This window comes from Phyllobates terribilis, unplaced genomic scaffold, assembly GCF_046119375.1.
Source record: "Phyllobates terribilis strain yellow unplaced genomic scaffold, ASM4611937v1 Scaffold_710__1_contigs__length_769263, whole genome shotgun sequence".
NCBI classification, from domain to species: Eukaryota; Metazoa; Chordata; class Amphibia; order Anura; family Dendrobatidae; genus Phyllobates; species Phyllobates terribilis.
In genome coordinates, this window is record NW_027363470.1 from 635,109 (window position 1) to 660,092 (window position 24,984).

The 24,984-nt window shown below is 44.0% G+C and overlaps 12 non-coding genes across 12 annotated transcripts; all 12 read left to right on the plus strand.

Moving 5' to 3' along the window:
- The first annotated feature begins 275 nt into the window (after positions 1 to 275).
- LOC141236566 (U2 spliceosomal RNA) lies at positions 276 to 466 on the plus strand. Its single transcript, XR_012302219.1, has one exon. It is a non-coding gene; the product is annotated as a U2 spliceosomal RNA (small nuclear RNA).
- A 1,115-nt stretch (positions 467 to 1,581) lies between these two features.
- Positions 1,582 to 1,772, plus strand: LOC141236567 (U2 spliceosomal RNA). Its single transcript, XR_012302220.1, has one exon. It is a non-coding gene; the product is annotated as a U2 spliceosomal RNA (small nuclear RNA).
- A 1,115-nt stretch (positions 1,773 to 2,887) lies between these two features.
- On the plus strand, positions 2,888 to 3,078 carry LOC141236568 (U2 spliceosomal RNA). The gene has a single exon (XR_012302221.1). It is a non-coding gene; the product is annotated as a U2 spliceosomal RNA (small nuclear RNA).
- A 1,115-nt stretch (positions 3,079 to 4,193) lies between these two features.
- On the plus strand, positions 4,194 to 4,384 carry LOC141236569 (U2 spliceosomal RNA). The gene has a single exon (XR_012302223.1). It is a non-coding gene; the product is annotated as a U2 spliceosomal RNA (small nuclear RNA).
- A 1,115-nt stretch (positions 4,385 to 5,499) lies between these two features.
- On the plus strand, positions 5,500 to 5,690 carry LOC141236634 (U2 spliceosomal RNA). The gene has a single exon (XR_012302286.1). It is a non-coding gene; the product is annotated as a U2 spliceosomal RNA (small nuclear RNA).
- Positions 5,691 to 6,805: 1,115 nt separating this feature from the next.
- LOC141236570 (U2 spliceosomal RNA) lies at positions 6,806 to 6,996 on the plus strand. The gene has a single exon (XR_012302224.1). It is a non-coding gene; the product is annotated as a U2 spliceosomal RNA (small nuclear RNA).
- A 1,115-nt stretch (positions 6,997 to 8,111) lies between these two features.
- LOC141236571 (U2 spliceosomal RNA) lies at positions 8,112 to 8,302 on the plus strand. The gene has a single exon (XR_012302225.1). It is a non-coding gene; the product is annotated as a U2 spliceosomal RNA (small nuclear RNA).
- Positions 8,303 to 9,417: 1,115 nt separating this feature from the next.
- On the plus strand, positions 9,418 to 9,608 carry LOC141236573 (U2 spliceosomal RNA). Its single transcript, XR_012302227.1, has one exon. It is a non-coding gene; the product is annotated as a U2 spliceosomal RNA (small nuclear RNA).
- A 1,115-nt stretch (positions 9,609 to 10,723) lies between these two features.
- Positions 10,724 to 10,914, plus strand: LOC141236635 (U2 spliceosomal RNA). The gene has a single exon (XR_012302287.1). It is a non-coding gene; the product is annotated as a U2 spliceosomal RNA (small nuclear RNA).
- Positions 10,915 to 17,037: 6,123 nt separating this feature from the next.
- On the plus strand, positions 17,038 to 17,228 carry LOC141236739 (U2 spliceosomal RNA). Its single transcript, XR_012302381.1, has one exon. It is a non-coding gene; the product is annotated as a U2 spliceosomal RNA (small nuclear RNA).
- Positions 17,229 to 18,343: 1,115 nt separating this feature from the next.
- On the plus strand, positions 18,344 to 18,534 carry LOC141236574 (U2 spliceosomal RNA). Its single transcript, XR_012302228.1, has one exon. It is a non-coding gene; the product is annotated as a U2 spliceosomal RNA (small nuclear RNA).
- Positions 18,535 to 19,649: 1,115 nt separating this feature from the next.
- On the plus strand, positions 19,650 to 19,840 carry LOC141236675 (U2 spliceosomal RNA). The gene has a single exon (XR_012302325.1). It is a non-coding gene; the product is annotated as a U2 spliceosomal RNA (small nuclear RNA).
- Positions 19,841 to 24,984: the final 5,144 nt, after the last annotated feature.

Here is a 24,984-nt window from a genome sequence, read left to right on the forward strand (position 1 = left end):
TTCCACCCCACCCCCCGCCTTAATTGGTTCTCCTCCCTTCCAACGGTGTTGAGGCGGGTGGGAACAGCAGGGGGTGAAGGTGCTGTGTTTAAAGAGGTGGAGTTATGCAGATCTAAAACGCGTGGATTGCAGCAGCAGCAAGCCGAAAAGTGCAGGCATGTAAGGGATCTAGAGGTTGACAACATGTCTTCTTAACGGGAGTCCAGGAGCTCATCTCCACAAATGGACTTTTCAGGATCCTTGGGTGGCTCCGTAGTTTGAAACCAATTCTGGTTATCGCTTCTCGGCCTTTTGGCTAAGATCAAGTGTAGTATCTGTTCTTATCAGTTTAATATCTGATACGTCCCCTATCTGGGGACCATATATTAAATGGATTTTTAGAACAGGGAGATGGAAAAAGAGCTTGCTCTGTCCACTCCACGCATTGACCTGGTATTGCAGTATCTCCAGGACCGGTGCACCCCTTCTTTAATGCAGTTTCTAAAATCAGAAAGAATTGAATTCAATGTTTTTTGTTCATTTTGCTTGTTTGTCGGATTTTGGGATGGACTCTTTGGCTTTGCTTTTCTTCTCCTCATTGGATTTTTCATGTTCAAAGTTGCAGAAGCCAGATTACAAGCTCATTTTGGTTCAACTTCAGCAACTGTGCATTGCATTGCCATGTAATGTGATGCAATGCTATCTTTCTAGCTCTCCCTTTTTACTTCCTTTTGGATAAACAGACATATTAGGCAAGCATTTTGGAGCTTTCACCTAAATAACTACAGGTGGTGAGATAAGCTGCACAATATAATTGACCTTTCAGTATATTGTTGCACACACACCATCTATTTAGCAAATGCCCTTGTTATCAACAGCAGCCTTTTAAACTCACCTGAGCTAACAGGTATGTGCGCTGGTTACTCTGCTGCGCTTAAAATTTCTTTTTTGGTTTGCTACAATGCCTTTTCTGAAACGTTGTCTCCTTCTGCTGGAACACTGACTTCTTTCATTTAATGCCTGCAGACTATAAAAGAGAACCCAACCCAAAAAGTTTGGTTGATTAGTCTGTGGCATTCTGTTAAACTGTTGCTTATGGCGGTCTCTGTGAGCTTCTCAGCGACATTCAGCCAGCCAGGTATCCTGCCTGCAGTAGATGGAATGTGGCAATGGAACGCTGGCTGCGCGTGTCATAATAGGCTCTGAGCCTTTATATACCTGTGCACAGCAGCAGCCACCTTCAGTCTGCTGCTGGACAGCCAGCAGCAGCAGCAGCAGGAGAGGTATGTAATCAGGAGCCCTCCTGCTAAGGGTAGACAGCTGCTCGTTCCACCCCACCCCCCGCCTTAATTGGTTCTCCTCCCTTCCAACGGTGTTGAGGCGGGTGGGAACAGCAGGGGGTGAAGGTGCGGTGTTTAAAGAGGTGGAGTTATGCAGATCTAAAACGCGTGGATTGCAGCAGCAGCAAGCCGAAAAGTGCAGGCATGTAAGGGATCTAGAGGTTGACAACATGTCTTCTTAACGGGAGTCCAGGAGCTCATCTCCACAAATGGACTTTTCAGGATCCTTGGGTGGCTCCGTAGTTTGAAACCAATTCTGGTTATCGCTTCTCGGCCTTTTGGCTAAGATCAAGTGTAGTATCTGTTCTTATCAGTTTAATATCTGATACGTCCCCTATCTGGGGACCATATATTAAATGGATTTTTAGAACAGGGAGATGGAAAAAGAGCTTGCTCTGTCCACTCCACGCATTGACCTGGTATTGCAGTATCTCCAGGACCGGTGCACCCCTTCTTTAATGCAGTTTCTAAAATCAGAAAGAATTGAATTCAATGTTTTTTGTTCATTTTGCTTGTTTGTCGGATTTTGGGATGGACTCTTTGGCTTTGCTTTTCTTCTCCTCATTGGATTTTTCATGTTCAAAGTTGCAGAAGCCAGATTACAAGCTCATTTTGGTTCAACTTCAGCAACTGTGCATTGCATTGCCATGTAATGTGATGCAATGCTATCTTTCTAGCTCTCCCTTTTTACTTCCTTTTGGATAAACAGACATATTAGGCAAGCATTTTGGAGCTTTCACCTAAATAACTACAGGTGGTGAGATAAGCTGCACAATATAATTGACCTTTCAGTATATTGTTGCACACACACCATCTATTTAGCAAATGCCCTTGTTATCAACAGCAGCCTTTTAAACTCACCTGAGCTAACAGGTATGTGCGCTGGTTACTCTGCTGCGCTTAAAATTTCTTTTTTGGTTTGCTACAATGCCTTTTCTGAAACGTTGTCTCCTTCTGCTGGAACACTGACTTCTTTCATTTAATGCCTGCAGACTATAAAAGAGAACCCAACCCAAAAAGTTTGGTTGATTAGTCTGTGGCATTCTGTTAAACTGTTGCTTATGGCGGTCTCTGTGAGCTTCTCAGCGACATTCAGCCAGCCAGGTATCCTGCCTGCAGTAGATGGAATGTGGCAATGGAACGCTGGCTGCGCGTGTCATAATAGGCTCTGAGCCTTTATATACCTGTGCACAGCAGCAGCCACCTTCAGTCTGCTGCTGGACAGCCAGCAGCAGCAGCAGCAGGAGAGGTATGTAATCAGGAGCCCTCCTGCTAAGGGTAGACAGCTGCTCGTTCCACCCCACCCCCCGCCTTAATTGGTTCTCCTCCCTTCCAACGGTGTTGAGGCGGGTGGGAACAGCAGGGGGTGAAGGTGCTGTGTTTAAAGAGGTGGAGTTATGCAGATCTAAAACGCGTGGATTGCAGCAGCAGCAAGCCGAAAAGTGCAGGCATGTAAGGGATCTAGAGGTTGACAACATGTCTTCTTAACGGGAGTCCAGGAGCTCATCTCCACAAATGGACTTTTCAGGATCCTTGGGTGGCTCCGTAGTTTGAAACCAATTCTGGTTATCGCTTCTCGGCCTTTTGGCTAAGATCAAGTGTAGTATCTGTTCTTATCAGTTTAATATCTGATACGTCCCCTATCTGGGGACCATATATTAAATGGATTTTTAGAACAGGGAGATGGAAAAAGAGCTTGCTCTGTCCACTCCACGCATTGACCTGGTATTGCAGTATCTCCAGGACCGGTGCACCCCTTCTTTAATGCAGTTTCTAAAATCAGAAAGAATTGAATTCAATGTTTTTTGTTCATTTTGCTTGTTTGTCGGATTTTGGGATGGACTCTTTGGCTTTGCTTTTCTTCTCCTCATTGGATTTTTCATGTTCAAAGTTGCAGAAGCCAGATTACAAGCTCATTTTGGTTCAACTTCAGCAACTGTGCATTGCATTGCCATGTAATGTGATGCAATGCTATCTTTCTAGCTCTCCCTTTTTACTTCCTTTTGGATAAACAGACATATTAGGCAAGCATTTTGGAGCTTTCACCTAAATAACTACAGGTGGTGAGATAAGCTGCACAATATAATTGACCTTTCAGTATATTGTTGCACACACACCATCTATTTAGCAAATGCCCTTGTTATCAACAGCAGCCTTTTAAACTCACCTGAGCTAACAGGTATGTGCGCTGGTTACTCTGCTGCGCTTAAAATTTCTTTTTTGGTTTGCTACAATGCCTTTTCTGAAACGTTGTCTCCTTCTGCTGGAACACTGACTTCTTTCATTTAATGCCTGCAGACTATAAAAGAGAACCCAACCCAAAAAGTTTGGTTGATTAGTCTGTGGCATTCTGTTAAACTGTTGCTTATGGCGGTCTCTGTGAGCTTCTCAGCGACATTCAGCCAGCCAGGTATCCTGCCTGCAGTAGATGGAATGTGGCAATGGAACGCTGGCTGCGCGTGTCATAATAGGCTCTGAGCCTTTATATACCTGTGCACAGCAGCAGCCACCTTCAGTCTGCTGCTGGACAGCCAGCAGCAGCAGCAGCAGGAGAGGTATGTAATCAGGAGCCCTCCTGCTAAGGGTAGACAGCTGCTCGTTCCACCCCACCCCCCGCCTTAATTGGTTCTCCTCCCTTCCAACGGTGTTGAGGCGGGTGGGAACAGCAGGGGGTGAAGGTGCTGTGTTTAAAGAGGTGGAGTTATGCAGATCTAAAACGCGTGGATTGCAGCAGCAGCAAGCCGAAAAGTGCAGGCATGTAAGGGATCTAGAGGTTGACAACATGTCTTCTTAACGGGAGTCCAGGAGCTCATCTCCACAAATGGACTTTTCAGGATCCTTGGGTGGCTCCGTAGTTTGAAACCAATTCTGGTTATCGCTTCTCGGCCTTTTGGCTAAGATCAAGTGTAGTATCTGTTCTTATCAGTTTAATATCTGATACGTCCCCTATCTGGGGACCATATATTAAATGGATTTTTAGAACAGGGAGATGGAAAAAGAGCTTGCTCTGTCCACTCCACGCATTGACCTGGTATTGCAGTATCTCCAGGACCGGTGCACCCCTTCTTTAATGCAGTTTCTAAAATCAGAAAGAATTGAATTCAATGTTTTTTGTTCATTTTGCTTGTTTGTCGGATTTTGGGATGGACTCTTTGGCTTTGCTTTTCTTCTCCTCATTGGATTTTTCATGTTCAAAGTTGCAGAAGCCAGATTACAAGCTCATTTTGGTTCAACTTCAGCAACTGTGCATTGCATTGCCATGTAATGTGATGCAATGCTATCTTTCTAGCTCTCCCTTTTTACTTCCTTTTGGATAAACAGACATATTAGGCAAGCATTTTGGAGCTTTCACCTAAATAACTACAGGTGGTGAGATAAGCTGCACAATATAATTGACCTTTCAGTATATTGTTGCACACACACCATCTATTTAGCAAATGCCCTTGTTATCAATAGCAGCCTTTTAAACTCACCTGAGCTAACAGGTATGTGCGCTGGTTACTCTGCTGCGCTTAAAATTTCTTTTTTGGTTTGCTACAATGCCTTTTCTGAAACGTTGTCTCCTTCTGCTGGAACACTGACTTCTTTCATTTAATGCCTGCAGACTATAAAAGAGAACCCAACCCAAAAAGTTTGGTTGATTAGTCTGTGGCATTCTGTTAAACTGTTGCTTATGGCGGTCTCTGTGAGCTTCTCAGCGACATTCAGCCAGCCAGGTATCCTGCCTGCAGTAGATGGAATGTGGCAATGGAACGCTGGCTGCGCGTGTCATAATAGGCTCTGAGCCTTTATATACCTGTGCACAGCAGCAGCCACCTTCAGTCTGCTGCTGGACAGCCAGCAGCAGCAGCAGCAGGAGAGGTATGTAATCAGGAGCCCTCCTGCTAAGGGTAGACAGCTGCTCGTTCCACCCCACCCCCCGCCTTAATTGGTTCTCCTCCCTTCCAACGGTGTTGAGGCGGGTGGGAACAGCAGGGGGTGAAGGTGCTGTGTTTAAAGAGGTGGAGTTATGCAGATCTAAAACGCGTGGATTGCAGCAGCAGCAAGCCGAAAAGTGCAGGCATGTAAGGGATCTAGAGGTTGACAACATGTCTTCTTAACGGGAGTCCAGGAGCTCATCTCCACAAATGGACTTTTCAGGATCCTTGGGTGGCTCCGTAGTTTGAAACCAATTCTGGTTATCGCTTCTCGGCCTTTTGGCTAAGATCAAGTGTAGTATCTGTTCTTATCAGTTTAATATCTGATACGTCCCCTATCTGGGGACCATATATTAAATGGATTTTTAGAACAGGGAGATGGAAAAAGAGCTTGCTCTGTCCACTCCACGCATTGACCTGGTATTGCAGTATCCCCAGGACCGGTGCACCCCTTCTTTAATGCAGTTTCTAAAATCAGAAAGAATTGAATTCAATGTTTTTTGTTCATTTTGCTTGTTTGTCGGATTTTGGGATGGACTCTTTGGCTTTGCTTTTCTTCTCCTCATTGGATTTTTCATGTTCAAAGTTGCAGAAGCCAGATTACAAGCTCATTTTGGTTCAACTTCAGCAACTGTGCATTGCATTGCCATGTAATGTGATGCAATGCTATCTTTCTAGCTCTCCCTTTTTACTTCCTTTTGGATAAACAGACATATTAGGCAAGCATTTTGGAGCTTTCACCTAAATAACTACAGGTGGTGAGATAAGCTGCACAATATAATTGACCTTTCAGTATATTGTTGCACACACACCATCTATTTAGCAAATGCCCTTGTTATCAACAGCAGCCTTTTAAACTCACCTGAGCTAACAGGTATGTGCGCTGGTTACTCTGCTGCGCTTAAAATTTCTTTTTTGGTTTGCTACAATGCCTTTTCTGAAACGTTGTCTCCTTCTGCTGGAACACTGACTTCTTTCATTTAATGCCTGCAGACTATAAAAGAGAACCCAACCCAAAAAGTTTGGTTGATTAGTCTGTGGCATTCTGTTAAACTGTTGCTTATGGCGGTCTCTGTGAGCTTCTCAGCGACATTCAGCCAGCCAGGTATCCTGCCTGCAGTAGATGGAATGTGGCAATGGAACGCTGGCTGCGCGTGTCATAATAGGCTCTGAGCCTTTATATACCTGTGCACAGCAGCAGCCACCTTCAGTCTGCTGCTGGACAGCCAGCAGCAGCAGCAGCAGGAGAGGTATGTAATCAGGAGCCCTCCTGCTAAGGGTAGACAGCTGCTCGTTCCACCCCACCCCCCGCCTTAATTGGTTCTCCTCCCTTCCAACGGTGTTGAGGCGGGTGGGAACAGCAGGGGGTGAAGGTGCTGTGTTTAAAGAGGTGGAGTTATGCAGATCTAAAACGCGTGGATTGCAGCAGCAGCAAGCCGAAAAGTGCAGGCATGTAAGGGATCTAGAGGTTGACAACATGTCTTCTTAACGGGAGTCCAGGAGCTCATCTCCACAAATGGACTTTTCAGGATCCTTGGGTGGCTCCGTAGTTTGAAACCAATTCTGGTTATCGCTTCTCGGCCTTTTGGCTAAGATCAAGTGTAGTATCTGTTCTTATCAGTTTAATATCTGATACGTCCCCTATCTGGGGACCATATATTAAATGGATTTTTAGAACAGGGAGATGGAAAAAGAGCTTGCTCTGTCCACTCCACGCATTGACCTGGTATTGCAGTATCTCCAGGACCGGTGCACCCCTTCTTTAATGCAGTTTCTAAAATCAGAAAGAATTGAATTCAATGTTTTTTGTTCATTTTGCTTGTTTGTCGGATTTTGGGATGGACTCTTTGGCTTTGCTTTTCTTCTCCTCATTGGATTTTTCATGTTCAAAGTTGCAGAAGCCAGATTACAAGCTCATTTTGGTTCAACTTCAGCAACTGTGCATTGCATTGCCATGTAATGTGATGCAATGCTATCTTTCTAGCTCTCCCTTTTTACTTCCTTTTGGATAAACAGACATATTAGGCAAGCATTTTGGAGCTTTCACCTAAATAACTACAGGTGGTGAGATAAGCTGCACAATATAATTGACCTTTCAGTATATTGTTGCACACACACCATCTATTTAGCAAATGCCCTTGTTATCAACAGCAGCCTTTTAAACTCACCTGAGCTAACAGGTATGTGCGCTGGTTACTCTGCTGCGCTTAAAATTTCTTTTTTGGTTTGCTACAATGCCTTTTCTGAAACGTTGTCTCCTTCTGCTGGAACACTGACTTCTTTCATTTAATGCCTGCAGACTATAAAAGAGAACCCAACCCAAAAAGTTTGGTTGATTAGTCTGTGGCATTCTGTTAAACTGTTGCTTATGGCGGTCTCTGTGAGCTTCTCAGCGACATTCAGCCAGCCAGGTATCCTGCCTGCAGTAGATGGAATGTGGCAATGGAACGCTGGCTGCGCGTGTCATAATAGGCTCTGAGCCTTTATATACCTGTGCACAGCAGCAGCCACCTTCAGTCTGCTGCTGGACAGCCAGCAGCAGCAGCAGCAGGAGAGGTATGTAATCAGGAGCCCTCCTGCTAAGGGTAGACAGCTGCTCGTTCCACCCCACCCCCCGCCTTAATTGGTTCTCCTCCCTTCCAACGGTGTTGAGGCGGGTGGGAACAGCAGGGGGTGAAGGTGCTGTGTTTAAAGAGGTGGAGTTATGCAGATCTAAAACGCGTGGATTGCAGCAGCAGCAAGCCGAAAAGTGCAGGCATGTAAGGGATCTAGAGGTTGACAACATGTCTTCTTAACGGGAGTCCAGGAGCTCATCTCCACAAATGGACTTTTCAGGATCCTTGGGTGGCTCCGTAGTTTGAAACCAATTCTGGTTATCGCTTCTCGGCCTTTTGGCTAAGATCAAGTGTAGTATCTGTTCTTATCAGTTTAATATCTGATACGTCCCCTATCTGGGGACCATATATTAAATGGATTTTTAGAACAGGGAGATGGAAAAAGAGCTTGCTCTGTCCACTCCACGCATTGACCTGGTATTGCAGTATCTCCAGGACCGGTGCACCCCTTCTTTAATGCAGTTTCTAAAATCAGAAAGAATTGAATTCAATGTTTTTTGTTCATTTTGCTTGTTTGTCGGATTTTGGGATGGACTCTTTGGCTTTGCTTTTCTTCTCCTCATTGGATTTTTCATGTTCAAAGTTGCAGAAGCCAGATTACAAGCTCATTTTGGTTCAACTTCAGCAACTGTGCATTGCATTGCCATGTAATGTGATGCAATGCTATCTTTCTAGCTCTCCCTTTTTACTTCCTTTTGGATAAACAGACATATTAGGCAAGCATTTTGGAGCTTTCACCTAAATAACTACAGGTGGTGAGATAAGCTGCACAATATAATTGACCTTTCAGTATATTGTTGCACACACACCATCTATTTAGCAAATGCCCTTGTTATCAACAGCAGCCTTTTAAACTCACCTGAGCTAACAGGTATGTGCGCTGGTTACTCTGCTGCGCTTAAAATTTCTTTTTTGGTTTGCTACAATGCCTTTTCTGAAACGTTGTCTCCTTCTGCTGGAACACTGACTTCTTTCATTTAATGCCTGCAGACTATAAAAGAGAACCCAACCCAAAAAGTTTGGTTGATTAGTCTGTGGCATTCTGTTAAACTGTTGCTTATGGCGGTCTCTGTGAGCTTCTCAGCGACATTCAGCCAGCCAGGTATCCTGCCTGCAGTAGATGGAATGTGGCAATGGAACGCTGGCTGCGCGTGTCATAATAGGCTCTGAGCCTTTATATACCTGTGCACAGCAGCAGCCACCTTCAGTCTGCTGCTGGACAGCCAGCAGCAGCAGCAGCAGGAGAGGTATGTAATCAGGAGCCCTCCTGCTAAGGGTAGACAGCTGCTCGTTCCACCCCACCCCCCGCCTTAATTGGTTCTCCTCCCTTCCAACGGTGTTGAGGCGGGTGGGAACAGCAGGGGGTGAAGGTGCTGTGTTTAAAGAGGTGGAGTTATGCAGATCTAAAACGCGTGGATTGCAGCAGCAGCAAGCCGAAAAGTGCAGGCATGTAAGGGATCTAGAGGTTGACAACATGTCTTCTTAACGGGAGTCCAGGAGCTCATCTCCACAAATGGACTTTTCAGGATCCTTGGGTGGCTCCGTAGTTTGAAACCAATTCTGGTTATCGCTTCTCGGCCTTTTGGCTAAGATCAAGTGTAGTATCTGTTCTTATCAGTTTAATATCTGATACGTCCCCTATCTGGGGACCATATATTAAATGGATTTTTAGAACAGGGAGATGGAAAAAGAGCTTGCTCTGTCCACTCCACGCATTGACCTGGTATTGCAGTATCTCCAGGACCGGTGCACCCCTTCTTTAATGCAGTTTCTAAAATCAGAAAGAATTGAATTCAATGTTTTTTGTTCATTTTGCTTGTTTGTCGGATTTTGGGATGGACTCTTTGGCTTTGCTTTTCTTCTCCTCATTGGATTTTTCATGTTCAAAGTTGCAGAAGCCAGATTACAAGCTCATTTTGGTTCAACTTCAGCAACTGTGCATTGCATTGCCATGTAATGTGATGCAATGCTATCTTTCTAGCTCTCCCTTTTTACTTCCTTTTGGATAAACAGACATATTAGGCAAGCATTTTGGAGCTTTCACCTAAATAACTACAGGTGGTGAGATAAGCTGCACAATATAATTGACCTTTCAGTATATTGTTGCACACACACCATCTATTTAGCAAATGCCCTTGTTATCAACAGCAGCCTTTTAAACTCACCTGAGCTAACAGGTATGTGCGCTGGTTACTCTGCTGCGCTTAAAATTTCTTTTTTGGTTTGCTACAATGCCTTTTCTGAAACGTTGTCTCCTTCTGCTGGAACACTGACTTCTTTCATTTAATGCCTGCAGACTATAAAAGAGAACCCAACCCAAAAAGTTTGGTTGATTAGTCTGTGGCATTCTGTTAAACTGTTGCTTATGGCGGTCTCTGTGAGCTTCTCAGCGACATTCAGCCAGCCAGGTATCCTGCCTGCAGTAGATGGAATGTGGCAATGGAACGCTGGCTGCGCGTGTCATAATAGGCTCTGAGCCTTTATATACCTGTGCACAGCAGCAGCCACCTTCAGTCTGCTGCTGGACAGCCAGCAGCAGCAGCAGCAGGAGAGGTATGTAATCAGGAGCCCTCCTGCTAAGGGTAGACAGCTGCTCGTTCCACCCCACCCCCCGCCTTAATTGGTTCTCCTCCCTTCCAACGGTGTTGAGGCGGGTGGGAACAGCAGGGGGTGAAGGTGCTGTGTTTAAAGAGGTGGAGTTATGCAGATCTAAAACGCGTGGATTGCAGCAGCAGCAAGCCGAAAAGTGCAGGCATGTAAGGGATCTAGAGGTTGACAACATGTCTTCTTAACGGGAGTCCAGGAGCTCATCTCCACAAATGGACTTTTCAGGATCCTTGGGTGGCTCCGTAGTTTGAAACCAATTCTGGTTATCGCTTCTCGGCCTTTTGGCTAAGATCAAGTGTAGTATCTGTTCTTATCAGTTTAATATCTGATACGTCCCCTATCTGGGGACCATATATTAAATGGATTTTTAGAATAGGGAGATGGAAAAAGAGCTTGCTCTGTCCACTCCACGCATTGACCTGGTATTGCAGTATCCCCAGGACCGGTGCACCCCTTCTTTAATGCAGTTTCTAAAATCAGAAAGAATTGAATTCAATGTTTTTTGTTCATTTTGCTTGTTTGTCGGATTTTGGGATGGACTCTTTGGCTTTGCTTTTCTTCTCCTCATTGGATTTTTCATGTTCAAAGTTGCAGAAGCCAGATTACAAGCTCATTTTGGTTCAACTTCAGCAACTGTGCATTGCATTGCCATGTAATGTGATGCAATGCTATCTTTCTAGCTCTCCCTTTTTACTTCCTTTTGGATAAACAGACATATTAGGCAAGCATTTTGGAGCTTTCACCTAAATAACTACAGGTGGTGAGATAAGCTGCACAATATAATTGACCTTTCAGTATATTGTTGCACACACACCATCTATTTAGCAAATGCCCTTGTTATCAACAGCAGCCTTTTAAACTCACCTGAGCTAACAGGTATGTGCGCTGGTTACTCTGCTGCGCTTAAAATTTCTTTTTTGGTTTGCTACAATGCCTTTTCTGAAACGTTGTCTCCTTCTGCTGGAACACTGACTTCTTTCATTTAATGCCTGCAGACTATAAAAGAGAACCCAACCCAAAAAGTTTGGTTGATTAGTCTGTGGCATTCTGTTAAACTGTTGCTTATGGCGGTCTCTGTGAGCTTCTCAGCGACATTCAGCCAGCCAGGTATCCTGCCTGCAGTAGATGGAATGTGGCAATGGAACGCTGGCTGCGCGTGTCATAATAGGCTCTGAGCCTTTATATACCTGTGCACAGCAGCAGCCACCTTCAGTCTGCTGCTGGACAGCCAGCAGCAGCAGCAGCAGGAGAGGTATGTAATCAGGAGCCCTCCTGCTAAGGGTAGACAGCTGCTCGTTCCACCCCACCCCCCGCCTTAATTGGTTCTCCTCCCTTCCAACGGTGTTGAGGCGGGTGGGAACAGCAGGGGGTGAAGGTGCTGTGTTTAAAGAGGTGGAGTTATGCAGATCTAAAACGCGTGGATTGCAGCAGCAGCAAGCCGAAAAGTGCAGGCATGTAAGGGATCTAGAGGTTGACAACATGTCTTCTTAACGGGAGTCCAGGAGCTCATCTCCACAAATGGACTTTTCAGGATCCTTGGGTGGCTCCGTAGTTTGAAACCAATTCTGGTTATCGCTTCTCGGCCTTTTGGCTAAGACCATTTGGTTGCAGCCTGATAGGTGCGAGTTCTCTGGAGGAATCCAGGCCTTTTTGCGAAAGGATTTGGCGATTTTCTGTGGTATTATACCGACAGGTTTTGAAGATGAACTTCGTGAAGAATACTATCCGAATTGGAGTGGATCCATCAGTTTCCGAGAGGAATAATGTGTCCTTCATCGTGGAGAAACTTTTGGAAGGAAAAGCTGGAGCAAAACGAGGCGACTTCTACAGCGTCAACGAGTTTCCTAAATCAGGTACATATGACGTGACTTTTGTAGAAGAAAATACCTGCCTTGATGTGTTTGAGTGGCTTCGGAGTCACACTGATGATCCTTTCTTGGAAGGGGTGTGGTTTGAACCCTTGTTTGGACTTCAAGAAAAGATTGTGTGGGTAACAGTTTATAACCCTTTTACTGAGCCAGCATTGCTTGAAGGCTTCCTTGCACGGTACTGTGATTATGTGCGTAAAGGGGAAAAGCAGTTTAATTCTTTAGGTATTTTCAACTGCAAATACAAGTTTCGGGTGAAACTGAAGAAGGATCCTGGAAGTGTGGGAGGCTTTAGACATCCTCCTGCGAATTTTTCTGTGGCGGGACATAGGGGCTTCCTTTACTATGTAGGGCAGCCTATGTATTGCAGGAAATGTTACTGCTTTGGACATGTGCAGGATGCATGTAAGAAAGGGCAATGTTGCCGTAACTGCAAAGAGGAGGGGCATGTGGCAAGTGCGTGCCCGAAGCCCAAGGCTTGTGACATGTGTGGAAGTGGTGAGCACATGTTTAAAGATTGACCGCAGGGTGTGCCCAGGAAAACTGATAAGGAGAGGAAAAAGGAGGAGGAGGAGAGGAGGGTTTTGCAGCAGATAGAAAGAGAAACTGCTAGAATGGAGAGAGAGCAGAGGAGGCGGAGTGAAAGGTCTGCCCCTGAAACTGTGAGTCTGAGGCCTGCTTACCAGAAGGAGAAAAAGGCACCTAAAATGGAGAAGGAGCTTGTGAAAGAATTGAGGAGAATGGAGGGGCAGATGAATGCAGCGGGAGAAGGAAGGTGTCCGGATACGTTGGACTTTCAGGACGTTGTAGATGCTGCAGATTGTATGGAAACTGGGGAAGGGTCATCACACCCTTCAGATCCTGAGAATATTGAGGAGTACTTCTCCGATGAGGGTGGGGGGAGTAGAAAATGTCACAGGGAGGGTGGTGGGGCAAATGATGAAGAAGATATCAAGGCACCGCAGCGAAAAGTGGGTGCCAAGAAAGCAAGGTGGGGTGATGGTGATGCTGCTAGCGGCTCGGAAACGAGTTGCTCGGTTCAGATGGTGGAAGAAGATAGTGGGGGTGCTGGTTAAGGTTGCCTTGCAATATGCGTGATAATGCCTATTATAAGCTTTGACTTAAGTCAAAGGCTTTTTCTTGTGAGTGGAGTTTTTGTAGTGTTTTTGTAACTTTTCTGTTTTCGTTTTTTTTAGGAGGTTTAAAAAAGGAAAAAATGGGTTTTACTATAATTTCACAAAATGTGAGAGTGTTTAAAAATAAGGCCAGGAGGGCTGCAATTTTTGATTTTTTGGCTATGAAGAATGCATCGATTTTTTGTTTGCAAGAGTGTGGAGTGGTGGATGGGGTGAGAGGAGATGAATGGTCTCATGGAGCATCTGTGTGGTCGGGGAGTGCATGTAATAAAAATGATGGTGTGGGGATTTTAGTTAAAGGGAGGGAGGTGGTTTTGAGTGATTATGTGGTGATTGATGTGGGGAGGTGCATTTTAGCAAATTTTGAGTATAAAAATGTTAAATTTTGTGTTATTAATGTTTATGCGCCGGTGGAGAAAAATGACCGGAAAAAGTTATTTGAAAAAATTAAACTTTTTGTTCCGGGAAGAATGCCTGTGGTGATTGTGGGTGATATGAATTGTGATGTGGGGAGAGTGAATGTGGATGTGTCTGGGAAAACTTTGTTAGAGTTGGTTAGTGATTTTGATTTGCATGATATGCAAAGTGTATGTAAAGTGAGGCCTTTGTTAAATACCTTCTTTTCCGAAAGTGGAAGAATACAATCTAGATTGGATTACTGTTTTATTTCAAAAAATATGATTCCTGTTGACTATAAGCAGGAGAATGTTTTGTTTTCAGATCATGTGTGCATGTCGTGTGAGTTGGATGTGAATGTGAATGGGGTGTTTGGGAAAGGTTTGTGGAAGTTGAATGTTAAGTTATTGGAGTATGAGGAAGTAAGAAAGGAATATGCAAGACGGTATGAGGAGTGGTGTGAGTGTAAAAATGGTTTTGGGAATGTTTGTGGTGGTGGGATTGGGTTAAAAAACAGACAAAATTTTTTTTCAAAAATTTGGGTTATAAGATGGCAGCAGTCAAGAGGAGACATTTTGTGAGTTTAAATACACGTTTAAGTTTCTTGTATAAATTGAGGGAGGGAGGGATGGAGGTGGAGGAGGATATTTTACAAGTGAAAAAGGAGGTTCATGAGTTCTTGTTGTAAAAATGGAGGAGTATTGTCTTTAGAGCAAAAGTTGATAATTTGGAGTATGATGAAAAATGTTCACGTTTTTTTTTCAAGAAGGTTTTTGGGAAAAAGCAAAGTATGTGTGTGTTGAATGGAGCAGATGGAAGCGAGGTGAGTGGAGAGGATATGTGTGAGGAAGTGGCAAAGTTTTATGAGGATTTGTATGCTGTAAAGTGGAGGGATGAGTGTTTGGAGAATGATGTTTTGAGTACGTTAGAGAGTAAATTGAATGAGGCGGAAAGAGAGAGGCTGATGGATGCTGTGACAAGTGATGAAGTATGGAAGGTTATGTGTAGTATGGCTTTGAATAAGACGCCAGGGGAGGATGGTCTTCCAGTAGAATTTTACCGCATGATGTGGGATGTGATTGGGAGTGATTTTGTGGATTTTTGTAAGTATATGTGGGAAAATATGGAGGTGGCAGGTAGTATGCGTGCAGGTATGGTTGTATTGATTCCGAAAAAGGGTGATTTGAAGAGTCTGAAAAACTGGAGGCCAATAACATTATTGAACTGTGATTATAAGATCTACGCAAAATTAATGGCAAATAGGATGCGTGATGTGATAGAGAGTGTGATTGGGGATGAGCAGTGTTGTGCAGTACCTGGGAGACGGATTCACGAGTGTGTGTGTATATTGAGAGATTGTCTATGGGATTGTATGAGCCGGAAGAAGAGTGTGTTTTTGTTGAGCCTGGATTTTGAAAAGGCGTATGATAGGTTGTCGCATGGTTTTTTGTTTAGAGTGTTGCTGAGAATGGGTTTTCCTGCTGATTTTGTTGGGAGAGTGAGAAGTCTATATACAGATATTTATAGTTGTGTTTTAATGAACGGTTATGTCGGTAGGAGAGTGAATGTGCATTCGGGCGTGAGGCAGGGGTGTCCGTTATCCCCTGTGGCTTTTATTTGTGCAATTGAACCTTTGTTGTGTATGTTGAGGAAGGATAAAGTGGTTCGAGGTGTGCAAGTGCCGGGAGGTGGAGGAAGAGAGTGGAAGGTGAGTGGTTATATGGATGACGTGTGTGTATTATGTGATTCTGAATGTTCGGTGAGGCGGGTGAAGTTGTTAATGTCTATCTTTTGTGGTGCGTCTGCATTTAAAGTGAATTGGGAAAAGAGTGAGTGTAAGGTTTTTGGAAGTGGTATTTTGAGTAGAGATGTAGGTGTGAACGTAGTGAGTGGGCCCATTAAGGTTTTGGGAGTGAAGTTTTCAGAAAGATTGGATGGGAAAGAAAGTTGGGATGACGCGAAAGAGAAGGTTGAAAAGAAGTTATGTTTTTGGAAGTTGAGAAGCCTTACTTTCTTTGGAAAAATCTTAGTCATTAAAAGCGTGGTGTTGCCTATTTTTTTATATGTTGCAGTTGTGTTTCCACCAGGTTATATGGTTTTGAGAGGATTGAATAGGATTTTGTTTGTTTTTTTGTGGAATTCTAAAATGGAGAGGGCGCGGAGGGAAGTGTTGGTGAAGCGTATGGAGAAAGGTGGTTTGGGTTTTCCAAATTTAGAAGTTTTTTTGGGTGTGAATATTGTGGTGTTTGTGCTGAAAGTGATTATGGGCGATGGAAAGTTTTCATGTATGTGTGGATATTTATTTGGGGCTTATTCTTTTCGTTTGAAGTGGAGAGAGAGGGATTTGCGGTGTCCGGTTGCTTTTGAGGTGCCCGTGTGGTATGTGTGGGTTTATAAGTTTTTGGTGAAGTATGAGTTGTGTGATGTGGATGTGAGGTTGTTGGGAAATAAGAAGGCTGTGTACAGGATGATTGAGTGTAGAGAAATGGAGAGTGGAATAAATTTGGTGAGAGGGTGTGATGTGCAAAAAGTATGGAAGAAGGTGCGGATGGGTGGTATGACAAATAAGCAGAGTGAGGTTGTGTGGCAGTCTTTGCATGGAGTGTTGCCAGTAAGAGAGTTTCAGAGGAATAGAGGTTTAGTGAGGAGTGAAACGTGTCCAAGAAATGGCTGTGGTGGAAGGGAAAGTGTGTTGCATGTTTTTTGGAATTGCCAGTATGCTAGAGATGTGATTGGGAGAATGGGGCCTTTGTGTAAAGAATTGTGTGGTGTGAATTTGTTGTCCTTTGAGTTGTTTATGTTTGGTTTGGGAATATGTGATGGGACGAAGGAAAGAGTCTTGTGGTTGATGCTTGCGTGTATAAAGGAAGTGTTACGGGATGTGAGGAATGTGTATGTGTTTAAAAGGAAGGAAATTGCTGTAAAGGATAGTGTGAAGGTGATTATGGGGAAGATGTATGTGTGTTTCCTATGGGACAAAAAGAGGAGAGGGGAAGTGGATGCGGAGGGAATATGGAAAGTTAAAAAGTGGAGATATTTTGTAAATACTTCTTGATCTTGTTTTCTGTGTAAGGTTTAAAAAGAAGAAATAAAAATTTTCCGGTGATGATGGGAGCAGCATTTGTGTCGTTGAGATGATGCAGCTGTTTGGAAGGAAGTTCCTTTGGTCGTGACTATAGACCGTGGATTTCCCCATCTGAGGGAAAAAAAAAAAAAATCTGTTCTTATCAGTTTAATATCTGATACGTCCCCTATCTGGGGACCATATATTAAATGGATTTTTAGAACAGGGAGATGGAAAAAGAGCTTGCTCTGTCCACTCCACGCATTGACCTGGTATTGCAGTATCTCCAGGACCGGTGCATCCCTTCTTTAATGCAGTTTCTAAAATCAGAAAGAATTGAATTCAATGTTTTTTGTTCATTTTGCTTGTTTGTCGGATTTTGGGATGGACTCTTTGGCTTTGCTTTTCTTCTCCTCATTGGATTTTTCATGTTCAAAGTTGCAGAAGCCAGATTACAAGCTCATTTTGGTTCAACTTCAGCAACTGTGCATTGCATTGCCATGTAATGTGATGCAATGCTATCTTTCTAGCTCTCCCTTTTTACTTCCTTTTGGATAAACAGACATATTAGGCAAGCATTTTGGAGCTTTCACCTAAATAACTACAGGTGGTGAGATAAGCTGCACAATATAATTGACCTTTCAGTATATTGTTGCACACACACCATCTATTTAGCAAATGCCCTTGTTATCAACAGCAGCCTTTTAAACTCACCTGAGCTAACAGGTATGTGCGCTGGTTACTCTGCTGCGCTTAAAATTTCTTTTTTGGTTTGCTACAATGCCTTTTCTGAAACGTTGTCTCCTTCTGCTGGAACACTGACTTCTTTCATTTAATGCCTGCAGACTATAAAAGAGAACCCAACCCAAAAAGTTTGGTTGATTAGTCTGTGGCATTCTGTTAAACTGTTGCTTATGGCGGTCTCTGTGAGCTTCTCAGCGACATTCAGCCAGCCAGGTATCCTGCCTGCAGTAGATGGAATGTGGCAATGGAACGCTGGCTGCGCGTGTCATAATAGGCTCTGAGCCTTTATATACCTGTGCACAGCAGCAGCCACCTTCAGTCTGCTGCTGGACAGCCAGCAGCAGCAGCAGCAGGAGAGGTATGTAATCAGGAGCCCTCCTGCTAAGGGTAGACAGCTGCTCGTTCCACCCCACCCCCCGCCTTAATTGGTTCTCCTCCCTTCCAACGGTGTTGAGGCGGGTGGGAACAGCAGGGGGTGAAGGTGCTGTGTTTAAAGAGGTGGAGTTATGCAGATCTAAAACGCGTGGATTGCAGCAGCAGCAAGCCGAAAAGTGCAGGCATGTAAGGGATCTAGAGGTTGACAACATGTCTTCTTAACGGGAGTCCAGGAGCTCATCTCCACAAATGGACTTTTCAGGATCCTTGGGTGGCTCCGTAGTTTGAAACCAATTCTGGTTATCGCTTCTCGGCCTTTTGGCTAAGATCAAGTGTAGTATCTGTTCTTATCAGTTTAATATCTGATACGTCCCCTATCTGGGGACCATATATTAAATGGATTTTTAGAACAGGGAGATGGAAAAAGAGCTTGCTCTGTCCACTCCACGCATTGACCTGGTATTGCAGTATCTCCAGGACCGGTGCACCCCTTCTTTAATGCAGTTTCTAAAATCAGAAAGAATTGAATTCAATGTTTTTTGTTCATTTTGCTTGTTTGTCGGATTTTGGGATGGACTCTTTGGCTTTGCTTTTCTTCTCCTCATTGGATTTTTCATGTTCAAAGTTGCAGAAGCCAGATTACAAGCTCATTTTGGTTCAACTTCAGCAACTGTGCATTGCATTGCCATGTAATGTGATGCAATGCTATCTTTCTAGCTCTCCCTTTTTACTTCCTTTTGGATAAACAGACATATTAGGCAAGCATTTTGGAGCTTTCACCTAAATAACTACAGGTGGTGAGATAAGCTGCACAATATAATTGACCTTTCAGTATATTGTTGCACACACACCATCTATTTAGCAAATGCCCTTGTTATCAACAGCAGCCTTTTAAACTCACCTGAGCTAACAGGTATGTGCGCTGGTTACTCTGCTGCGCTTAAAATTTCTTTTTTGGTTTGCTACAATGCCTTTTCTGAAACGTTGTCTCCTTCTGCTGGAACACTGACTTCTTTCATTTAATGCCTGCAGACTATAAAAGAGAACCCAACCCAAAAAGTTTGGTTGATTAGTCTGTGGCATTCTGTTAAACTGTTGCTTATGGCGGTCTCTGTGAGCTTCTCAGCGACATTCAGCCAGCCAGGTATTCTGCCTGCAGTAGATGGAATGTGGCAATGGAACGCTGGCTGCGCGTGTCATAATAGGCTCTGAGCCTTTATATACCTGTGCACAGCAGCAGCCACCTTCAGTCTGCTGCTGGACAGCCAGCAGCAGCAGCAGCAGGAGAGGTATGTAATCAGGAGCCCTCCTGCTAAGGGTAGACAGCTGCTCGTTCCACCCCACCCCCCGCCTTAATTGGTTCTCCTCCCTTCCAACGGTGTTGAGGCGGGTGGGAACAGCAGGGGGTGAAGGTGCTGTGTTTAAAGAGGTGGAGTTATGCAGATCTAAAACGCGTGGATTGCAGCAGCAGCAAGCCGAAAAGTGCAGGCATGTAAGGGATCTAGAGGTTGACAACATGTCTTCTTAACGGGAGTCCAGGAGCTCATCTCCACAAATGGACTTTTCAGGATCCTTGGGTGGCTCCGTAGTTTGAAACCAATTCTGGTTATCGCTTCTCGGCCTTTTGGCTAAGATCAAGTGTAGTATCTGTTCTTATCAGTTTAATATCTGATACGTCCCCTATCTGGGGACCATATATTAAATGGATTTTTAGAACAGGGAGATGGAAAAAGAGCTTGCTCTGTCCACTCCACGCATTTACCTGGTATTGCAGTATCCCCAGGACCGGTGCACCCCTTCTTTAATGCAGTTTCTAAAATCAGAAAGAATTGAATTCAATGTTTTTTGTTCATTTTGCTTGTTTGTCGGATTTTGGGATGGACTCTTTGGCTTTGCTTTTCTTCTCCTCATTGGATTTTTCATGTTCAAAGTTGCAGAAGCCAGATTACAAGCTCATTTTGGTTCAACTTCAGCAACTGTGCATTGCATTGCCATGTAATGTGATGCAATGCTATCTTTCTAGCTCTCCCTTTTTACTTCCTTTTGGATAAACAGACATATTAGGCAAGCATTTTGGAGCTTTCACCTAAATAACTACAGGTGGTGAGATAAGCTGCACAATATAATTGACCTTTCAGTATATTGTTGCACACACACCATCTATTTAGCAAATGCCCTTGTTATCAACAGCAGCCTTTTAAACTCACCTGAGCTAACAGGTATGTGCGCTGGTTACTCTGCTGCGCTTAAAATTTCTTTTTTGGTTTGCTACAATGCCTTTTCTGAAACGTTGTCTCCTTCTGCTGGAACACTGACTTCTTTCATTTAATGCCTGCAGACTATAAAAGAGAACCCAACCCAAAAAGTTTGGTTGATTAGTCTGTGGCATTCTGTTAAACTGTTGCTTATGGCGGTCTCTGTGAGCTTCTCAGCGACATTCAGCCAGCCAGGTATCCTGCCTGCAGTAGATGGAATGTGGCAATGGAACGCTGGCTGCGCGTGTCATGATAGGCTCTGAGCCTTTATATACATGTGCACAGCAGCAGCCACCATCAGTCTGCTGCTGGACAGCCAGCAGCAGCAGCAGCAGGAGAGGTATGTAATCAGGAGCCCTCCTGCTAAGGGTAGACAGCTGCTCGTTCCACCCCACCCCCCGCCTTAATTGGTTCTCCTCCCTTCCAACGGTGTTGAGGCGGGTGGGAACAGCAGGGGGTGAAGGTGCTGTGTTTAAAGAGGTGGAGTTATGCAGATCTAAAACGCGTGGATTGCAGCAGCAGCAAGCCGAAAAGTGCAGGCATGTAAGGGATCTAGAGGTTGACAACATGTCTTCTTAACGGGAGTCCAGGAGCTCATCTCCACAAATGGACTTTTCAGGATCCTTGGGTGGCTCCGTAGTTTGAAACCAATTTTGGTTATCGCTTCTCGGCCTTTTGGCTAAGACCATTTGGTTGCAGCCTGATAGGTGCGAGTTCTCTGGAGGAATCCAGGCCTTTTTGCGAAAGGATTTGGCGATTTTCTGTGGTATTATACCGACAGGTTTTGAAGATGAACTTCGTGAAGAATACTATCCGAATTGGAGTGGATCCATCAGTTTCCGAGAGGAATAATGTGTCCTTCATCGTGGAGAAACTTTTGGAAGGAAAAGCTGGAGCAAAACGAGGCGACTTCTACAGCGTCAACGAGTTTCCTAAATCAGGTACATATGACGTGACTTTTGTAGAAGAAAATACCTGCCTTGATGTGTTTGAGTGGCTTCGGAGTCACACTGATGATCCTTTCTTGGAAGGGGTGTGGTTTGAACCCTTGTTTGGACTTCAAGAAAAGATTGTGTGGGTAACAGTTTATAACCCTTTTACTGAGCCAGCATTGCTTGAAGGCTTCCTTGCACGGTACTGTGATTATGTGCGTAAAGGGGAAAAGCAGTTTAATTCTTTAGGTATTTTCAACTGCAAATACAAGTTTCGGGTGAAACTGAAGAAGGATCCTGGAAGTGTGGGAGGCTTTAGACATCCTCCTGCGAATTTTTCTGTGGCGGGACATAGGGGCTTCCTTTACTATGTAGGGCAGCCTATGTATTGCAGGAAATGTTACTGCTTTGGACATGTGCAGGATGCATGTAAGAAAGGGCAATGTTGCCGTAACTGCAAAGAGGAGGGGCATGTGGCAAGTGCGTGCCCGAAGCCCAAGGCTTGTGACATGTGTGGAAGTGGTGAGCACATGTTTAAAGATTGCCCGCAGGGTGTGCCCAGGAAAACTGATAAGGAGAGGAAAAAGGAGGAGGAGGAGAGGAGGGTTTTGCAGCAGATAGAAAGAGAAACTGCTAGAATGGAGAGAGAGCAGAGGAGGCGGAGTGAAAGGTCTGCCCCTGAAACTGTGAGTCTGAGGCCTGCTTACCAGAAGGAGAAAAAGGCACCTAAAATGGAGAAGGAGCTTGTGAAAGAATTGAGGAGAATGGAGGGGCAGATGAATGCAGCGGGAGAAGGAAGGTGTCCGGATACGTTGGACTTTCAGGACGTTGTAGATGCTGCAGATTGTATGGAAACTGGGGAAGGGTCATCACACCCTTCAGATCCTGAGAATATTGAGGAGTACTTCTCCGATGAGGGTGGGGGGAGTAGAAAATGTCACAGGGAGGGTGGTGGGGCAAATGATGAAGAAGATATCAAGGCACCGCAGCGAAAAGTGGGTGCCAAGAAAGCAAGGTGGGGTGATGGTGATGCTGCTAGCGGCTCGGAAACGAGTTGCTCGGTTCAGATGGTGGAAGAAGATAGTGGGGGTGCTGGTTAAGGTTGCCTTGCAATATGCGTGATAATGCCTATTATAAGCTTTGACTTAAGTCAAAGGCTTTTTCTTGTGAGTGGAGTTTTTGTAGTGTTTTTGTAACTTTTCTGTTTTCATTTTTTTTAGGAGGTTTAAAAAAGGAAAAAATGGGTTTTACTATAATTTCACAAAATGTGAGAGTGTTTAAAAATAAGGCCAGGAGGGCTGCAATTTTTGATTTTTTGGCTATGAAGAATGCATCGATTTTTTGTTTGCAAGAGTGTGGAGTGGTGGATGGGGTGAGAGGAGATGAATGGTCTCATGGAGCATCTGTGTGGTCGGGGAGTGCATGTAATAAAAATGATGGTGTGGGGATTTTAGTTAAAGGGAGGGAGGTGGTTTTGAGTGATTATGTGGTGATTGATGTGGGGAGGTGCATTTTAGCAAATTTTGAGTATAAAAATGTTAAATTTTGTGTTATTAATGTTTATGCGCCGGTGGAGAAAAATGACCGGAAAAAGTTATTTGAAAAAATTAAACTTTTTGTTCCGGGAAGAATGCCTGTGGTGATTGTGGGTGATATGAATTGTGATGTGGGGAGAGTGAATGTGGATGTGTCTGGGAAAACTTTGTTAGAGTTGGTTAGTGATTTTGATTTGCATGATATGCAAAGTGTATGTAAAGTGAGGCCTTTGTTAAATACCTTCTTTTCCGAAAGTGGAAGAATACAATCTAGATTGGATTACTGTTTTATTTCAAAAAATATGATTCCTGTTGACTATAAGCAGGAGAATGTTTTGTTTTCAGATCATGTGTGCATGTCGTGTGAGTTGGATGTGAATGTGAATGGGGTGTTTGGGAAAGGTTTGTGGAAGTTGAATGTTAAGTTATTGGAGTATGAGGAAGTAAGAAAGGAATATGCAAGACGGTATGAGGAGTGGTGTGAGTGTAAAATTGGTTTTGGGAATGTTTGTGGGTGGTGGGATTGGGTTAAAAAACAGACAAAAATTTTTTTCAAAAATTTGGGTTATAAGATGGCAGCAGTCAAGAGGAGACATTTTGTGAGTTTAAATACACGTTTAAGTTTCTTGTATAAATTGAGGGAGGGAGGGATGGAGGTGGAGGAGGATATTTTACAAGTGAAAAAGGAGGTTCATGAGTTCTTGTTGGAAAAATGGAGGAGTATTGTCTTTAGAGCAAAAGTTGATAATTTGGAGTATGATGAAAAATGTTCACGTTTTTTTTTCAAGAAGGTTTTTGGGAAAAAGCAAAGTATGTGTGTGTTGAATGGAGCAGATGGAAGCGAGGTGAGTGGAGAGGATATGTGTGAGGAAGTGGCAAAGTTTTATGAGGATTTGTATGCTGTAAAGTGGAGGGATGAGTGTTTGGAGAATGATGTTTTGAGTACGTTAGAGAGTAAATTGAATGAGGCGGAAAGAGAGAGGCTGATGGATGCTGTGACAAGTGATGAAGTATGGAAGGTTATGTGTAGTATGGCTTTGAATAAGACGCCGGGGGAGGATGGTCTTCCAGTAGAATTTTACCGCATGATGTGGGATGTGATTGGGAGTGATTTTGTGGATTTTTGTAAGTATATGTGGGAAAATATGGAGGTGGCAGGTAGTATGCGTGCAGGTATGGTTGTATTGATTCCGAAAAAGGGTGATTTGAAGAGTCTGAAAAACTGGAGGCCAATAACATTATTGAACTGTGATTATAAGATCTACGCAAAATTAATGGCAAATAGGATGCGTGATGTGATAGAGAGTGTGATTGGGGATGAGCAGTGTTGTGCAGTACCTGGGAGACGGATTCACGAGTGTGTGTGTATATTGAGAGATTGTCTATGGGATTGTATGAGCCGGAAGAAGAGTGTGTTTTTGTTGAGCCTGGATTTTGAAAAGGCGTATGATAGGTTGTCGCATGGTTTTTTGTTTAGAGTGTTGCTGAGAATGGGTTTTCCTGCTGATTTTGTTGGGAGAGTGAGAAGTCTATATACAGATATTTATAGTTGTGTTTTAATGAACGGTTATGTCGGTAGGAGAGTGAATGTGCATTCGGGCGTGAGGCAGGGGTGTCCGTTATCCCCTGTGGCTTTTATTTGTGCAATTGAACCTTTGTTGTGTATGTTGAGGAAGGATAAAGTGGTTCGAGGTGTGCAAGTGCCGGGAGGTGGAGGAAGAGAGTGGAAGGTGAGTGGTTATATGGATGACGTGTGTGTATTATGTGATTCTGAATGTTCGGTGAGGCGGGTGAAGTTGTTAGTGTCTATCTTTTGTGGTGCGTCTGCATTTAAAGTGAATTGGGAAAAGAGTGAGTGTAAGGTTTTTGGAAGTGGTATTTTGAGTAGAGATGTAGGTGTGAACGTAGTGAGTGGGCCCATTAAGGTTTTGGGAGTGAAGTTTTCAGAAAGATTGGATGGGAAAGAAAGTTGGGATGACGCGAAAGAGAAGGTTGAAAAGAAGTTATGTTTTTGGAAGTTGAGAAGCCTTACTTTCTTTGGAAAAATCTTAGTCATTAAAAGCGTGGTGTTGCCTATTTTTTTATATGTTGCAGTTGTGTTTCCACCAGGTTATATGGTTTTGAGAGGATTGAATAGGATTTTGTTTGTTTTTTTGTGGAATTCTAAAATGGAGAGGGCGCGGAGGGAAGTGTTGGTGAAGCGTATGGAGAAAGGTGGTTT